Source organism: Rhinolophus hipposideros (genome assembly GCF_964194185.1).
Source record: "Rhinolophus hipposideros genome assembly, chromosome: 6".
Classification (NCBI taxonomy): domain Eukaryota; kingdom Metazoa; phylum Chordata; class Mammalia; order Chiroptera; family Rhinolophidae; genus Rhinolophus; species Rhinolophus hipposideros.
In genome coordinates this window covers 91026449-91045607 of record NC_138052.1, presented here as the reverse complement: position 1 = coordinate 91045607, position 19159 = coordinate 91026449, and the positions used below count along the sequence as shown (strand labels likewise).

The 19159-nt window shown below is 40.5% G+C and overlaps 1 protein-coding gene across 1 annotated transcript in view; it reads left to right on the top strand.

The window, feature by feature from the left end:
* IRS1 (insulin receptor substrate 1) overlaps positions 1-11120 on the top strand; it is a 56380-nt gene extending 45260 nt beyond the window's left edge. Inside the window, exon 2 of the mRNA XM_081052079.1 lies at positions 8340-11120. The gene's annotated coding sequence lies outside the window, so the exon portion shown is untranslated. The remainder of the gene's footprint in view (positions 1-8339) is intronic.
* Positions 11121-19159: the final 8039 nt, after the last annotated feature.

The window sequence follows — 19159 nt, the reverse complement described above, 5'->3', positions numbered from 1 at the left end:
CCTTGGCTGTTATCTGCTCTGTGGATTCATTCTTGCTTGCTAGTTCCACCGGGGCATTTTTGGTTGGTATATAGTCAGGTATCCAGAGAAGATGTGAGTTCCAAGGATTTCTTGTTCTTAAATAAGAGTAGTTTCAGTCAGAGCTGAGGTTGGAGGACTTACTATGTACCAAGCACGATGATAAAAATTTTTCATGTATTATCTCATTTAACCTCTGATAACCCTATGAAATGGGTACCGTGACCCCCAAGTTACAGATGAAACCATGGAGATTTAGGAGGTTTAGGAACATGCCCCAAATCATAGAGAAAACAGTGAGAGAAGAGAGAATCTAAGTTGTTTTAGTCTCCTTTTAAATTTTCGCTTGGAAATAAATTTTGAGTTAAAATTGATCGATCTTTAAAAAGCAAAACAGCTCCATCCTCATTCCCAAAATAACTTTTTTTTGGATTGAGTTTCCTAAATTACATTTTAGAATTCAAAGTTGCATACAGGTTCCTCATATATCACTCAGATAGAAGCAACTCAAGGGAAGCACACATTTATTGCATTACTTTATTGCAAGCAACATTACAGCTTTCTTTAACATGACCCAGTTAAACGGAGGTTCCACCTGTGGCCCTCTGTAATCTAAGATGGATGGTACAGTTTTCCTTCCTCCTTTACACTGAATTTTGTTTAAGAATTGCTCTCATAGCCCAGAAATCTTTATGACTTGCATTTCTTTAACAAGAATTCTAAAGGTAAAATGAATGAGAATTGTGGATTGACTAGATTTGAACTATGCTGCCATCTACTTATATATTTATGACCAGTTTCAATTGGTTTCAGAGAGTGTTCTTTTGTTATTTAGACCATTTCAAAAAAAATAAAATGAAATAACAGCTCACTTAACACAAAGAATCTTGGATTAAATTCTACCCAACATTTTCCCCTTGGTATTCTCAGCGCAAGAAGGCATTTAGGCTAAAATCTGTTTGTTTGTGATTTATGGTCATGGTTCCCAGGAGATGTTAATTAGGTGTGTGTCCTAGGGAAAGTCTTCTACTGAGCTTGAACTTCCTAGGCAGAGTTGGGAATGGTTCTGTCCTCCATTAGGCCAGCTTCAGGCCAAAAACACCTACAGGAAGGCTATCAGGACCACACAGCTGAAGTACCTCATGGTTCCCGGTAAAGATGCTTGTTCAGTTCAGTACATTTTTCTTGCATTACCAACTTCTTCCATAAAGTCAACCACAACCCATATTATCGGGGACTCCGACTAAAACTTGTGGTGAGTAGGAAATAGATTAAACATAGGTTTTCCCTTTTCTCCAGTTGCCAAAAGTGATGTCAGTGGTCTTAATGATCCTTACCTCAGCCTGCTGCAGACCCAGGGCTGTCTGCAAACCTGTTCTAGCCTCTGGGTCCTGTGCTGTCTCAGAAAGCTGATGATGGGTGATAAGAAACAATTGGGTAGCCAGACAATTAATTACTCAAATGTAAAGTCAGGCATTTGTTTTCTCGAAGCAGTTTGTGACAGGACTCCAGAGAGTAGGCAAAGAATGCAAAATCTATTTAGTGTTTAAAGAAAAAGTAAAGGCGAGGCGACTAGGCCTGCTTGATTTCCTTTTGCCTAATTACAGAAACGGTATTTATTGCAAACACTTTTTACCACCTCTACACCACATTGTAAACGAAGTTGTGATTTTAATTTAAGTGTATTGGTTTATGTTGAAGACATACTAATAAAACCTATATCCTATATTTCTGAACATCACACACACACAAAAACCTGATGTGAAATTTCCATGTAAACCTTAGAAGAGGAATGTAATTCCTATGAGGAAGAATAATACTGTAGAAATAGCTCCCATGAAAGCAGAAAATAGACTGACTTTCAAGACTTTCTTACTCAGGTAGGGAAGATGATATCATATTACCTTTGTGTCTTTGAATAACAGGTTTATTTTGGTTGAGCCCTGTTAAAACTAAAGCTTCCTGTCCCATGGCACATGTGGTCTGACTTGAAATGTGGGGAATTGTTTTTCTGAGTGCCTCTACCTTGACTGCCATATATATATGGGGACATATACTTTTGGTAGAAGAGAGATTAGAGACATTTTGGTTTACCTTTGAAGCGGGGGTGTAATGGTGTTGACCCCCATTTGGATTTTATCTTTTAATTATCTTTTGCTTTCTCAGCATGCTCCCTGTTCATTAAAAGAATGGGAAATTACTAAAGTGCATATTCTTTGGCTTAAAATATTTCTGGATGTTTATTCAAAGTTCCTTAATACATCAATGACAGAATACATTTAATTGTTGAGAACCATATGTTCTTATTGTTGCTGTTTTAATCTATCTTCTCCATCAGTCCCTAACTCTCTTGAAAAGTTTCCAGACCCTCCTCCTGTGCTTGGTTGCTGGGGAAGGAGAAAGTCACAGTGCTGACAGAATTCACCCCAGCAGACCACAGCGGGAGCACACAGGCTTGATGGTCTGTCCTCGGTCACTCCCTCTCTTCTTTCCTTTTCATTCTACGTGTGCCTTTCTTCATTGGTGGTCTCCTGAAGTCACCAGCTTTGCCAGAAGGTCTTTCACTGGGACAGAAAGGGAACTGGAGCGAAATGGCCTCTCACATGTTGGCAGCTCGCCCTGAGTTTTCTTCCTTGGCAACCCCGCACACTAGAAGGGCTGGCCAGCAACCTTGTTATTTCCACCAGCCCTGTCCCATGTGACTTGCACCAGGCAAAAGTGCTATTTAAGCAGCAAAGCTGGCTTGGCTGGTCCATTGCCCTTTGCCATTTAAGACCATGAAACCAAGTCTTTCCAGCTCAATTCTGGCCTGTTTTAAAAGATGTTAGTTTCCTTTCTTTCGCGAAAATGGCTTTCTCCTTGCAACATGCAGCAGCAAACATCTTCGGCTTACCTCTAACTTTCAATCCTAACTTGAGATTTTATTTGTACATTATTTTTGGTGGTTATGGTCTAAAGGCTTTTAAAACAGAATGCTTTTCCGCCGCACTTCCCAGCTGTGCATTGTGAAAAGCACAGACGCTTCTCCAGTCCCAGACTTGAAGTTCTATGGATTTAGCTTTCCTTTTTCCTAGGATGATTTCCATAGCTAATAGAGCTGGGCTGATAAGGCTGCTTCCTCCCCAGCTGCTGCCTTCGAACTTGCATGGTGGGACCCCAGCTCTAAGCCAGGAAATTCCTTTAATAAGGGGTTTCACAGTCCCTCCTGAGAATCAGTGGTCTCCTTTATCCATCTGAGAGTACATGGCGTAAACGTGAAAATGAGGCGTGCTATACATTACCAGAACTATACATATATTTGAGACTGATGATTAAAAAAAACTTACTAGGTCCATTTACCAGATTTCGGGTATGCTTAAAACCAGTACTTTTGCGGTGTTTTGTCAGGTGTTTTGTTTTACTAATACAGAAGATTAATACAGAAGTATTCCAGAAGGCTTGATCGGCTCTACATTAGTGGTACCATGAATTAATTGCACCCGCCTCAATGAGGTACCTGAAGAAGTGGATTTTGGTTGTGGGAGTGGCATGCAGTTGAATATAATTGTGTGAAAAAGGAAATAAGTAGACCTGGGAAGACAAGATCTAGAGAGGTGTCACAGGTGCCATGCTCAGCATCCTTCAAGGGCCATGGCCACCTACCCACCTCTCCTCATGCATTCGTCTCACCCTGTCTCCCTCTAGGATTCCCAGAGGATTGGGAGTCTCTTTCTGCTCTGAGAGGAATGATTCTCCTTCTCCTGGTTCCTCCAAATACTTTGCTTGTACCATTCCCTTAAGGAGTTAGGCTTTTGGAAACCAAAGCCAGTAAGCCAGAGGCTTTGTCTGTTGTGAAACTGCCATACTTCTCCCCTACAGAGTGAATTGAGAGGACAGGGGAGAGCATACCTAGAAGGTTTAACAAGTCGGTTAATGTGTCGCATGTTTTCTCAACAGAGATTTTGTTTTCAAGAATGGGGAAGATTTACATATGATCAAAACGTCATTTTTCCTCTCCCATTTAAATATTTTCACACATTGTACTCAGGAATTTTTCTATATTACTGATGAAGGGTTTTTAAGTCATCGCTGTTTATGTTAAGAGAAAGAGAAATATGCTGTTTTGACGCATTTCTTTAACCAGAGGAATTTATACAAAGTTTTCTAGTCAAATCTACAGTATAAGATTTCAAACAATACTCTCCATTGAAGGACAGTCATTATGTCGTGATTTTTTTACCCAGCATAGTTTGATGATAATATTTTATTCCTATTTTCTTAGTAAAAGCAATGCTCTACCCAGATACTTATAACTACGTTGCATTTGATTCAACAAATGGGCAAGAAATTTCAAGGCATTTCAATACAAGAGGAAAAACTTTTAATCAATGGGTTTGACTAAAAACGCATTGCTGAGAGGGTACAGATCCCTCTTGATCTTCTGTCATAATCTCGTGCTACTTCCAGCTGCTTTTCCCGGTGCAGACTCCTCAGTAGGCTGGCCCTGTGAAAGGCAGTAGGACCTTTATTTGTTTTTCAGCTCTGGTAGGCCTGGTTTAAGTGGGTTGAATCCAGAAGATGTAAATTCTTACTGGATGCAATAATGCAATAATCCATAGGTCTCAAGTAGCATCACTCAGTGTTGACTTATTTGATAATTCTTGAAAAATTACATTTTTTGTTACTGGGAACAGGATTAGGTGGGTTTTATCTTATGAGAAGACACACGAAAGGCTACAGTAGATGCTGATGGGATGATGAAATTTGGTCAAAATGTAATTTCCTGTTACTAAACCCAGTGACAGGGGCATCGTATTTCTGGGTTCGGAAGTTATCCCCCAAAGCTGTAACATGAGGACGCGTGTCACAGGAGCGTCCCCGTGTGACATTGGCACAGCTCTTCCCCCAGGAGACATTTTGCTGGTTTGCGTCTAGGTCGTGTGTGCTGCAAATGAGGTTTTGTATTTATAAAGCATCGGAGCAGTATTTGCCTTACATGTGGGTGTGAGTCAATTGGGGTTGTGTACATAAAGTGCATTAAACAGATACCCATGTCTTCCTTTTCAGTGCTGAGGGTAGGCATGATCATTGCATTTTTGTCACGCCATAGATGTTTGTTGATTTGAATGACTGAGTGCCTGGTCATTCAATTGCTTTAAAAAAAAACAAAACAACCCAATTTCATAAATTACAAAATTGTATAATCTACATGTTTGTCTCTCTTGAAGTTAGTTGCTTTATGCAAGCTCAGCCCTTCTTGATGACAAGCACGTAGAGGCAAGGATACATATATAGTCAGATGAATTTACGTCCACGAAGCATACGCTGTGGTCTGTCTGTAAGGTTCTGAGAGTTCCTTCCAAGGAAACTCATCGGAGGAGTTGTGAACAGCTCTGTTTCCGGAACTTCAGTTTTGGAATTCTTTGGCTTTAGATAATACCACTCTGGGAACCATTACCTAGCTTAATCAGCCCCTTTATTCACCATAAATGTCTCTCAGAGCTTTTTGGCTGTCTCCAAGATCAAATGGGCCCTCCAAGGGCCAAGACTGGCTGCTCTAGAGACCACTCAAAAGAATATACCCAAGGCTGAGAAAGCAGTCGCAAAAAAGAAATGGAAACTTGAGAAGGCATTCCAAAAATGTTCAAACAATGGCCCCTTGATTAGAATAAGTATGCAGACCCCAAGGTGGCTGCAGTGAAGGACAGTTCTCACTGAGGGATGTCTTAAAAATCCATGTGATCACTCTGGAGCTAAAGTTCTCTCTCTCTCTCTCTCTCTCTCTCTCTCTCTCTCTCTCAAAGATAAGCAGATGGGAACTTGAGACATGCCCTTTAAAATCTTTGCAGCCTCTATTGCCTGTTTATAGCCTTCCATTCCCATCCCCTCCATCAGCATTACCTCCCACATGCTTGCACTCTGTTATAGACTCCCGAGTCGATGGCATCAATAGGTACCATTAGTGACTGAGACTTTGCTAAGGGTTTGGAGGAAGGTATGGGGTGGAATTGATATGTCTTCTTATTTCCTGCTCTTTGAGCCTACGTACTTGTGGAAAATTACAGGGATGATTTTCGAGTGTCCCAAGGCAATAGATTTCAACATCGGATGAAGCTATATGTGTTTCTCAACTCATAGGGCTCCCAGTCTCCACCTTTCTGCATCCATGCAGGTTGGCACATGCGATGACAACAGTGGATGCAGTTTGTCCCTGTGCTAAGCTGTTTGTGGAGCCATTCTGGAGGAGAGCCAGATATAAAATGAAAAACACACGTGACCTTCGCTGCTGTCCCGTTTTACATTCGGCGGTTTGTCTCAGCCCTTTATAAAGTATGGCTTTCCTACCTAATTTTACGCCCAGGGCTGTGAAGCTGTATTAAGCTGTATGTAGATACTCTGATAGATCACAACATGAGTTCGGGAGAAACTTGAAACTAAATAAAAGATCCGTAGACCTGTTCTCTAAGGTTTTGAAAGGATGGGTTTGCCTTTCACTTGTAGCAAAATAAATCTCGTATCTCTGGGAATTAAAGGGATATGCCTGGTGTGCTTCTTGTTTTAACATGGGTGTCTTCACGTCAAGTCTTTATGAATAAGTAGAAAAGGAGACTGTTCACCTGTTGTTTAGGGGCAGAGTTAATATTTTAAAATAAACAGAAATCTCCTCCTATAACTGGAGTCCTTGTTTGCTAAATTTCAACTTACCTGAAAGCCATTATGTAAATAGTGAATGCTGATGATCCCGGCCATATTCTGTTTCAAGAGGAGAGAGAGAAACAAATAAAAAACAGTTCTATTGCTCAACATTTTCATTGTGCGGATTTGAGAATCCTTCGCTGTACTTGTAGCTGACAGAGATTATTACTGCTGCACTTTGGTAACATCACAAAGCATGCCCTTTGTTGTCCCTGTACTTAGATAAAGGCGTCTTGGCCTGGCATTGAAGGGTCTTCAGCATCTAGCCCAACCTGTGTTTGTGGACTTCACTCCTTCTACCCCTTTTCCGGATGCCTGAGGCTCTGGGGAAGCTTCAGTCTTCACTTGGCCTGCCCATGGCTGAGCTCTCATCCCCCTGGGCCTTGTTTTATCCCGTGCCCTTGGTGGGAAGTGTACTTTGTCCCTGTCATTCATGCAGCTCACATCCAGTGAGTACCTGCTATGGGCCAGCCCTTGTGCTAAGTTCTGGAGATGGAAGCAAAGGTGAAGCAACATAGACACATTCCCAGTTTGCACGGCCCCAATCTTTTTCCTCCTTCCAAACCAAGCCTCTGTGTCAGCCCTTGCATTCCTGGCCAGAAGGATTCTTTCCCTCTTCCATGCATCTAAAGCTTTCTTCCTGTGCACCTCTCATGGAGTTCACACCTGTCTACTCTGCATTCTGTCTATTTATGACTGGAACTTAACCTTCCTTTCCAGAATTTCTAGAAAGCAGAGCCTGTACCTGAATTCAACTTGGTATCCTCCATAGTACTTAATGCAACCATTTTACTCATGCCACAAGTATTTATTGATCAACTACTCTGTTCAGTACATTCTGTAAATACTGATATTTGTAGAAAACTTTGGAATGCATGAAAAACATGGACCTCAGAAGGACTCTGTAATGTTGATGCGTGAGAGCAGAAGAGGCTTGACAAGGTTTCAAAAGGTGTCTCCGCTTTGGAGGTGAACGGATAATGCCCCTTGACGTCTGCCTTCTTGAATTGCACGGAAGAAATGTTGTGCTTCTGCCAGAATAATGTAATTTGGTTAGACCTCAATCAGAATCCTTTTTTTTTTTTTTTTAAATATTTAATGATTAACTAGGTCTGTCTTGCTTTGGTCTCCTTTGTATCTAAAATTTACCTGTCAAACATTGTCACGTTAAAAACTGATTTTAGATTTTGTAATGTTACGCCTTGCAACATCAAATTCTGAAATTTGCAGTTGACTTTTAACCAAAAGAAGATTCAGCGTAGCCTGACTATAACCCGCTTCCCATATTTTGTAGTGATTTGGCACAATGACCATAATGTACATTTTTGTTTTGATCGTAAGAACATCAAAGCACTGTGTGTTTCTGTGTTGCTAAGCCTCTGAAACCTCCAAATCACATTGATTTGTTTACTGACTTAATATTGACTATTTTGAGTTTGTGATTGCTTTAGACTCTTGCAATTTTGAAAGAAAAAAAAGAAGTTAAATATAGTTTGTTGATTTTATTTCAGCACACAGCGCTGTTTGCGCTTGGAACTTCAGTGTATCAGATATGCCTCTTTGTTTAAAGCACAACCCTGACAAAGTGATTGAACGTGCCTTTTGAGATGCCTGTGGTGACCGATTCCTTCATTTTTCCTTTGCAGAATGAAGACCTAAATGACCTCAGCAAATCCTCTTTTAACTCATGGGTACCCAGACTCTGAATATTTCATGATTCACAACCAGGACCTCACGTCTTCCTCCTCGGCAGATGGTACAATGCATCCATTTCAGTTTGTTTACTTAATACAATCCTCAGGAGTTCGTTGACTGAACTGCACGTTCTATATTGTGCCAAGCAAAAAAAAAAAAAAAAAAGAAAAAAAAAAAAGCACTGTGACACCAGAACAATGAGTCTGCATAAACTTCATCTTCAGCCGTAAGGACTTGGCTGGCCACATGAGCTGATGTGCCCACCATGCCACGAGAGAATGGGTTTACTCTCATTGCATCTACATGACACATTTCATCTGCTGCTGAAACTGTGCGACAAAGCGTCCTTGTAAATTATTTCATGCAAAATGGTTCGCGTTGGGTGGAGAGAGTATGAAATATTTAACATAGGTTTTGATTTTTATGTGTAATTTTTTAATTAAAATGTAACTTTTCTTACAGTACACATCTTTTTTTTGGATGTGGACCTGAGGTATACAATGTTCTGTTGTAAAGAGTGGAGCAAATGCTTAAAACAAGGCTAACGAGTAGAATGGGGTACGACCCTTGTTTTAAGATTGTAATTCAGAAAAATAATATAAGAATCATAGTGCCATAGATGGTTTTCAATTGTATAGTTACATTTGCTGATACTATCTCTTGTAATATAGCCCTGATGTTGAGCTGATATCCTTACAAGAAATGATCTTAATTTTGTATTTTTCCTGTAAGGCAATAGGCCATGTTAATTAAACTGAAGGATATATTCTACTGGTTATTTTCAAGGGTCAGCTTAAAATTGGCAATTGAATGGAAGCAAAATTACAAGAAAAGGAAATCAAAGTCTTCCATTGTACATACTGTAAAGAGAAGGAGACATGGGCGATTCCTTCAAGTCAAAAGGTCTTTGGAATGAACAATGTGGGTGTTTGTAAATTCTGGAAATTTCTTTCTATTCATAATAAACTAGACTGTTGATCTTTTCTTCTCCCCCTCCCCCCACTTCTGTAAGCTTCCTGCCCCATGGCCACCATTTTCTTCAGTGCACACATTAGGATATTTCATTTCCTGCATGATCTCGAGAAAGATGGTAAGACAAGTGAGCATTTGTCTTTAATTTTTAACCAGAAATTAAAATTCCAGAAAATGCTTTTTATCATGACCAGGGATACATGTCACTTTCTTGAAGAACTTATCTCACGTTTTCTGAAATCTTCCAGTGTCACATTATTGAACTGAATGTAATTTGGCCCATTTGCCCTGGTGGGTACTAGCCTCTTAGTGATTAGTTAATAAAACCCAGTGTACAGAGAGCCCATCAAAGCTCAATGACCTGCTCTTGGAAACATCTAGCCAGCAGTGAATATTTTAATCCTTTTCTTCTTTGGAAAGTACACACATGTTGTATTTTTTCCTAGTGAAAAAGAAATGGCGATGGACATACTTACAGATATTGCCTACAGAATTTTAAACCTGTTTACCAGGAAACTTTCTAAAGGTTAAGTGAATTAATGCCAATATCAGGCTTCCTCGGAGTTATCAGAAATTCCCAGCCCTACTATTGAGAGGAACAACATTTTATTTCTCTGAAGGGTAGTGCTCCCTGGGTGGGGATGGGGCTACAAGGAGGGGGCCAGAGTTGAGGGGCATTGCAGTGTCTGCTGCCCCTCATCACCTGGCCAGGGACCCTTGCTCTGTTCAAAAGGGCGTGGAGATAAATGGGGCCCGTCACCCTCTTGAGGCCTGTGGTACTGTTAATTCAACCGGTGGCATGTACCTCACAGACTGTTGTACAATGTTCATTGTTGCAGAGTCTAATCATTTGCATGCTCATCAATTTCTAGGATGAATAGGTCTATAGTCATAAGAATCCATTGTTTTCAAGGAACTTGCTGAATTACATCATTTCCTACCAGGAGAGAACACTACCAATTTTAAAAATCTGATATGAAAGTGGTATTTTTTTTTTTTTTTTTTTTTACTCTTTTATGAAAAAGACTTTACTGGTCAAAGTAACTTTCATTTTTCAAGTATTCTGACTCATACTCTTACTAGTAGTGCAGGGTGAAAGCAAGCTGTTCTGCTGTCTTCCCCTGAGGACAGTACTTCAAGAGAAAGCAGTGAACAAAGTCAGCTTCAACTGTTTTCCTGTAAAGCTGATTATTTCTTAAAGAACCTAAACTTTGAGTTATTATTACCAAGATACCTCTGCATGTGGAATTATCAGTGTATTTGGGGTGAGAACAGGAATGAACAGACTAGAAAAATCCATCTCTTGGTCTCTATTTCTCTGACGTTTTTGTTCAGGCAAATAGCATAAGGGTAGAAATGCTTCCTGAAGCTGCTGCTACTGGTCCCTGAGCTGGGTTTCATGGTGGTATCAAACTTCACCGACCGAAAACTGGAAGTTGCTGGTATTTAAGGCAAAAAACTCACACTCTTGGCTGCATGAGGGGTTTATCTGGAGCAACATCAGTGGCTAAGCCCTTGTGTTCATTTTCTATTGAGGAGAGTTGGCTTTTATCCATTTCAAAGTGTTTGTAGGCCAGCCAAGGGCTTACGTTAATGGAGCTTCTAGTGGCCTCCAGTTAACCTGTAAGTTAGTGGCTTTTTCTTCATGAGATCAACCTTTCATAGTGTTCTTTCTTAGAGACTTAGGCAGAGGTTTAAAATTCTCCTTTGTGGAAAGAACAAATATGTTTCATGACTTCCAGGATATCTTCATTCTGGGCAAAAAAAAAGAAAAAACAAAAAAGAAAACAAGGTCCTAGAACCAGCTAGAAGTGAAGAGAATCCATTAATGATCAACTGCCTGAGTCAGTAATGACCAATCAGTACCGATGTAACATTTGTGGTGATTTCTTGCTAACTTTCAAAGGTCAGGGACTCTCTTGACTAATCTAGGTTGACTGCAAAAAATGGATTTACTGAAATTCATCTAGCCAGAAGTAGAGATTTTTAACCTTTCTTTCCCTGACTTTTGTCTCCTAGCTGTTTTTTTAAATCTGAGAGAAAGTATTAAGAAACAACTTGACTATACCATAAGAAACAGTATTTTACAATCCTGAAGCCCTGTTTTGTTCGATCTTGCATCCTGAATGCAATATGCCATGTAGTTGAAAACTTTAATTTTATTTACAAAAGGTGGTTTAAAAATGGGGGAAGGGAACTCATTGTCCACTGACAAATAGAGCCATGAAAAATGGGAGAGATGTGACATGCTCCGACTGCTTTGGCAGAGCTCTGTAGGTCAGTTCATCACACAAGGAGGCGTTGAAACCCCAGACACTAGGAATTAAGACCTTGATTCGGGAGAGACAGAACTCTTTGGACGGCATGTGAAGGAGAATGGATGAAAGCCAAATATGCAATCTCTTCTTTGCAATGACTTGACAGGGGAGTTAGTGTTCCTAGGACACCGTGAGTGTTAGTTGGCGGTAATGCTGCATTCATATACACTGCTGAGAAACTGAAAAGGAAGAAGTATGCACTTCTAGGGATAGAAAAAAATATGACTTTGTCAATACTAAGAGAAAGACCTCTAGTCTCTGAGCTTAGTGGTGGAGAGTAAAAACAACCTTCTCGGAGTCAGTAGAGCATCAAAGGTTAAACACTGGTCATTTCCAAAGCCAAGCCAGAGAAAACCTTGGAGGTCCTTCCATTGCCCCGTAAGTGTAGGGAGAGAACGTGTGGGTCAGATGGCATGTTGGGGTGTCCCTCACGCCTTGTAACTAAAGCATCAAGGTGGGTGCTGGGAAGAGGTAGAGGGATATTGCAGTTACAATACTTGACCCCACTCTTAGGAATTTATCAGTAAGAAAGAGCTTGCAGTCAGCTAATAAGATTAGAAAATGTGTGACTTCACTGGAGAGTTGTCTTTCTTTCCTGGTTTGTTGATGACTTGGTATTTGTGATATCTACACCACGAAACCCGGTCTTTTAGACTATTGCCATGCACCTGGCATTCCCATCTCTCTGCTTCTGTGGTGAATTTCCCCAGTATTAACCAATATGCCACATGACAGGACAAATTCAGTAAACAGGAATGCTTGTCTGTATTTGTATAGACATTTTCAGTGCTGTTTTATATATATATATATATTTTTTCTTTTTAGAAATTTGCTATTGGCTTAAGAATGTAGTTCCCAGAACAATTTTTCTTACAAAGCTCTTTCCTTACACCTCTTGGCTACAGGGTGGGCCAAATTAAATACATATATATTTTTTCATTTAATGTATGTGCAGTTTGGTTTCTCATCTTAAGACGGTGGTGCTGCTCACGGTGCTACTTCATCTGTGTACAAAAGGACCAATGCATGGTCTGTATTGCTACCAAAACATTTACTGTATATATGTGTATAACATATGTATTATGTATATATGTAACAGGTACCAGGCCAGGTATATATTTTTATTTAGAAGTGTTCCACTTTTCCAAGTTTTCTTTATAGTGTTATGCTTATTTTCAGTTTTCTCCCCCCTTCCTGATTCTGTCTGGTACTTAGCACTGTAGTGTCTTCATCGTTAATTAAAGAAAACTGTCTAAATGAATTTACAGATGTGAATGCTAGTGATCCTTGATGCCTTTGGTTATGGGACATGAAAAACAGAAACCGCCAATTAAAATTTGCTGGGGCATTTGATTGGGTAAGAGCAGTATATATGGCTTAATATGTTAATAAGTGATTTGGGGACAGATAGGTTGGTTTCACCCTACCCCTCTTCAGCTGGTTTTCAATGGCCAAGAGTATAAAGAGAAAGATGTCTGAAAATATTTTAAGCTACTTTGTTGCTGGTGGTACAGTGGCAGGAGGGAGAGGGGTAGAAAGACATGTATTCTGTTAGTGGGCATTGGAACAGCCTTGCCAACCTTCAGTGTACACGGAGATCCTGGAAGAGCTGTTCAAATGCACATTGGCCCTGAGGGATCTGGGGCAGGGCCTGAGATTCTTTGTTTTTAACCAGCTCCCAGGGGCCCAGGGCCACTTGCCCTGGTCTGCTGATGGCACTGAGTAGCAAGGGAAGAGCAAGGCATTTCTCAGCCCTGGCTACACATTGGCGTCACCTGGGAAGCTTTTAGGAAACAGTGGGCAGGCCAACTCCAGAGATTCTGACTCACTTTGTCTGGGGTGGGGCCTGGGCTTCAGTGGTTGTTACTGCTGCATTTTACACCTTCTAGAAGATTCCAGTACATGGTAAAGGCTGAGAACCACTGCTGGGAAGGGTTGCCCACAACCGATTACTACAGGGACTTATTAGAAATTCTGATTCCCTGGAGCTGTCTGGAAACGTGTGTTTCAACAGGTGACTTGTGGTTGACAAGTTAGAGAAATAACTTGTCATTTAGGGAAATGCTGATTTCTGTACAAGGGGAGCCTTTGGGATCGTCTCACCACTAGAAGGGATAGAATATCTACAAGTTTTGAAAATACTAAGCCATGTTAGCAGTATAGAGGCAGCCAACTCCCTTACCCCTCCCAAATCGAGCTTTATTTGCTTAAACAATTTAAAACAGGTGATAGATGTGTCCTAAGTCGTTCAGGTAAACTCAAATGATTGAACACTTGGAAACATCCAAGATTTTTCTTTTTTTAACTTGACTTTTTGATGAGCATGATACTCTACTCTCTTTTCCATCCTAGTTTGGTGCTTCAGGCTGGAGGGATTTTCCCTTCTGCCTGGCATTATAGATGATATTTTCAGGAGCACACAATGTGATTGAATAATGCTTGAAGTCATTATTTCATCTTCATTGTATATTAGCTTCCTTCATTTATTCAAAAACAAAAACAAAAAAACCCAAGTGATTTTCCCCTCCCGGTCGTATTGCAAATCAAACATCACTCTAACCTCTATGGAAACAACACATAAACATCACTAATTAGTAGTCACTTGAGGGCAGTCTAGTTGAAATGAATTAATGGTGTGATTTATAACATAATTGTCTTATTACCTTTACCCATATAAACAAACTATAGCAAGTAAAATGCCAATAAAAGGTCTGTGAGAATGTAATAGTCATCGAGAATGGTAATTACCTCACTGACTCTATAATAAACAATAGCAACATTCCTTCTGCATTCATTCTAGGTTAGCCACAAGGATTTATATCAATTATTTCATTTTATCCTTCCAACCACCCATCATCCCTATTTCCCAAATGTGCAAAATGGGGGTATGTATGTTTGTGGCCAAGTTTGTATTCTCACAGGCACCACTACAAGTCTCTGGTTTCTAAGTACTTAAAAAAAATTATGTTCCATGCATTAAAAACAATATAACTTCAGCTGCCTTGTGTTACTCATTTGCTGAGCAAATATGGTCTGACATGAGCCTGAGAATAAATCTCTGTCCAACTTATAACATCCTACAAAGTAACAAGGCCTTATTACATTTATTTCCATTCTTTAATTTTGTGTCTACCTTAGTCCATTCACGTCAAAAATCCTGTTCTGGGTCCCTATTGTTTTTCTCAATAAGGGCAACTCTTTTGAGCAACGGAATTGAAAGATTCAGTTTTATTTTAGGAACACGCAGGGCAGTAGGTGAAATATGAAAGCCACACAAAATCCAAATGCCTGTTCTTAGGCATCAGGTTTTACATATCTCCTGTAAACTTTTGGAAATCAGAACTTACATTCTTTGAGATACCAATGATTCGATAAATAACCATTAGATAAATAACCACGATGGGTAACAGCAAAAATGTGGGAGAGGCGGATGCCTGAGTATTTTCTGGATTGGAGAATGAGTCCTCACCCGAAATGAAAAGATGGTTGAAGCTCCCCCAATATAGGAACCCTTTCTCATATACTACCCTGTAGGGGAGGAAAAAGTTTACTGTTACTCTTAAGATCCCTGTCTGGGTCTGAAATTTCAACTGACAAACAGATTAACAGGAGGAAAGCATATAAATGTATTGAACATAAATTTTCCATGACACGGAAGCCCTCACAATGAAATGAAGACCAGAAGACTTAGTTAGACTAAGTGTTTCTGTGCTAGGTTTGATGAAGGGTGGAGACTCTGGGAGGAAGATGATAGGTTAAGGGGTCTGAGGTTAGTGCAGTCAGCTGGGGGGAAATTTAGTGAGTCCTGCTTGTTGTTTGTTCAGATTCTTCTCGGCCTTTCTTCGTCCTTGGAAATAAGGAGGGAGATAAGGATGATCGTTTCCTCTGGGTGTAGGGAGGCGGCTCTCACATGAGGGTTTTATGACCTGTTTCTGGGAGAAGGACGGGGAGAAGGTCAGAGTGACCTTCCTGCTTCTGTTGTTTTCTCAAATTCCTTCAGCTGAAAATATTCAAAAGCCAAGGTGCCATATTTTAGTGTAACATTTCCTGAAACCCATTAAACCCACATGCTTCTCAAAGCTTGGGCTGTTTACTACCTACACCCAATTTCCTGATGATGTTTAACATGGGCATCAGAAACAATATTAGTAACGAGTTGTACACACACACACACACACACACACACACCCCTTCTCTCCAGGGTTATTCTACACCCTGACCTTGGAGGAACATGTTAGTGAAGTTCACTAGGCAGTATTCTCTCTGCTCTCTCTCTGTGTAAGTTGCTCCAGACCTCAAGTACCATAACTGGAAATGTGAGAAAAACGATTGTCATGCAGGGGACCCTGCTCGCTGCGCCATTTGTCTTGTGGGGCGACCTGCAGGGTCTCTTCTGGAATCTCTGGTCCCACTCCCCACATAAGAACGCAGGACATGGTGAGGCCAAACAGGAACACCCACGGAGTCATAGGTAGGGGAGTCATACTACTATATTCTCGCTGGCGGCTGGGTTGGAGACACAGGAAGCAGGAGCCACACTGTTCGCAACCCTCGCTGCTCCGCTTGCAGGCTCAGCCACCATCTTGCTAGCCCCCATTTTTTTTCTACTAGCCTAGCCACGGCAGTTATATTAGTGGCCAATGGCTCACTGGTTACAGCTGACGGCCAACTAGCCACAGCTGATGGCCATGCAATCACAGTTGATGGCCATTTACTACCTGAGCCAGCACCTTTCTATGTGAGGCTGAGAGCCTGGAAACTGCTCTCTGGGGCTCTGTCCCCACCATGATATTGCTGAAGTTTCTCCCTGCTCCTGAAAAAACAAATCAAATAATCTCTATACTAGAAATTAGTAAAATCAAGTCTAAACTTACGTAGGAAATAATATAAAAATAAGGAAATTAGGTAAATTTTTATATAGTATACAGCATTATCCTGATCCTATAAAACAACAAAAAAATCTCAAACAAAACAAAAGAAAATATCTCTAAATATTAAGTAGTATGTCTGATAGCATTATGAATGATTTTCATCTGTTCTATTTTTTCTGTAAGTTTTTACAATGATCATTTCATTCCCACAATGAGAAAGAAAACAAAATACTATATATATATATATATATATGTATATATATATATATATATGTATATATATGTATATATATATATATATATATATATATATATATATATAAAAAGTCACACATACCAAGGGGGTTGGATGAGAATCTTAATGAATCCCCACATATTGGTATTACCCTATATCATACAACTCCATGATCAAAAATTCAGGGTTTTGGCAACTATGGCCTGTGAGCCAAATCCAGCCCTGTTGCCTGTTTTTGTAAATAAAGTTTTATTGGGACACGACCATGCTAATACATTTAGGTGTTGCCTATGGCACTACAACAGCAGGGCTGAGTAGTTGTTGCAAAGACCAAATGGCCCCAAGAGTAAAATGCTTATTACCTGTTCCTTTATAGGAAATGTTTGCTGACCCAAATGATAGATGTCTGTCTAAGAAAGAATTGGAAAGGAGGCAAAGTTCCATGCCCTGGGCTTCTGACATTCTCCTGGACCTGCCAAAGGAACATCTTTGAGCTCTGTTGCCACCATATCGTGCTGTTAGAGTTCAACATCATCTCTTAATCCCTATGCAGTTGATTGCTGAAGTGCTAGAAGGACTTCAGTTTTGTCTATAAACACTAAACTACTTTTACAGTTAGGCACATAGAGCTGAATTAGAGCACTAGGTCTAGGATGATACTTTCTTCTTAGTGCCTCGTTTTTTCTAGATTAAAAGCCAAAAAAAAAAAAAAAACCCAGTAGTAGAAATCAGTTAAAGGTTGTGTTTTTCCTATGGAGGTTGGGTTTCCTCGAGAAATTGCCGAGGAAGTTCAAAGTAGATTGAGATATCCAGAACAGTGGGACCTCAACCAGTAGCAGAAACAATTAACAGGCATCCTTCTCCAGTCTTCTTTTCTAACTTGTCATCTGAGAATAACAGATGTGAATAACTTGCAGTTCTGAGAAAGGAAATCAGTGCCAAGAGCATGAATTCAGGTCGGGAAGATAATACCTGGTACCCTATGAGACGAAGATAAAATATTTGAGGATTATTGGATTTAAAAACACACACACACCCAAAAAAACACAACAACATTGTTATAAATTGAATCATTAGATAGGGAGTCAGTTCCTTGTTTTTTAAACTCATATCCCAATGTGTATTTATCCATCATACCCTCGATATCATTGAGGAGACATAACGTGCTACGTGTGGGGATGTGGCACAATGATAGCACCTGCCCCTTGCAGCTCTCATATCTGTTCCGGAAGTCATCTCAGATCTCGACTTGTCTGGACCGCTTGTATATAAGGAAATTGGATTTCAGTTCCATCCCCATTTAATGAGACTATTTGAAAATCCTATTTAGACCAGTTGGATTAAAATGGGTTCTGGAAGTGCTTTAGTGCTCCCCTCCCAGTGAATGTTGGTGTGTTATCATGGGCCCATATTTAGTATGTAAAGCTGCTACACAAATTTGGGAAATCATGTCCCAGAGGATTGCTGAGGTCAACCTGGATAGCCAGCTAGGTGGAGAGTGGGGGACAGGAAGAGTGCTGAAAAGGGACAACAAGAAGGGCCAGAAGGTTGGAATGAGGAGAATCGGGGCAGGCGACGGGGAGAAGGCTCCTCCAGCAGACTTCCAAAGAGGCCAGAAAAGACTGTAGAATCGCAAAGGATTACTGCTGGGTGGAAAGCTTTATTTATCATCTGATACATCTCTTCATTTCCTGGTAAAGTCAAGAAACCAAGGTCCCCAGTTTCCTGCCGATAACTTCAGAACTCCTCCTGGACCAGGTATGGTGAAGACCCAAGTAATATTCCACAGCTCACGTTTATCAAGCATTTTGCTAGGTGCCCCCTCACTGTCACGGATCAGCTCTGGTGCCCATATAACCCTTCATCCCAAAGGTTTGTATATACCACCTCTAACACCATTGGACAGTAAAATAAACTAAGGCCTAGAAGGGAACTTGTCTAAAGTCACTTGGTGGGTCCATGTACATCTGGGATTTCAACTCAGTTCTATCTAACTCCAGAGCTTTACTTTGGAAGTTTCAATAATGGAAAGACATGTAAACTGGAAAAAAAAATCCCTGTTCTTTGAAATGCTGATACACATTTATGGCTCTGGGTTGTCAGGAAATGCCAGTGAAAGTTCTTGATGTGCAGTTACAATACTCCAGACACAACCTGTACCCCCTCCCCTGTGGGCACCTCCCCAATCCAACTTCCTTCTCTGGTGCTTCTGAGAGCTTCTTGGGAAGCTGGTGAAAAGACTGCTGGGCTGTCTCATTAAAGCTCAACTGCTAATTAAGGGCTTTTCCTCAAGGGCTTTTGCTCACTTGGGTAATTGCAACTTACCATTTGCTTTTCACAGAAGATGGCAGCCAAATACATACACATACACACGT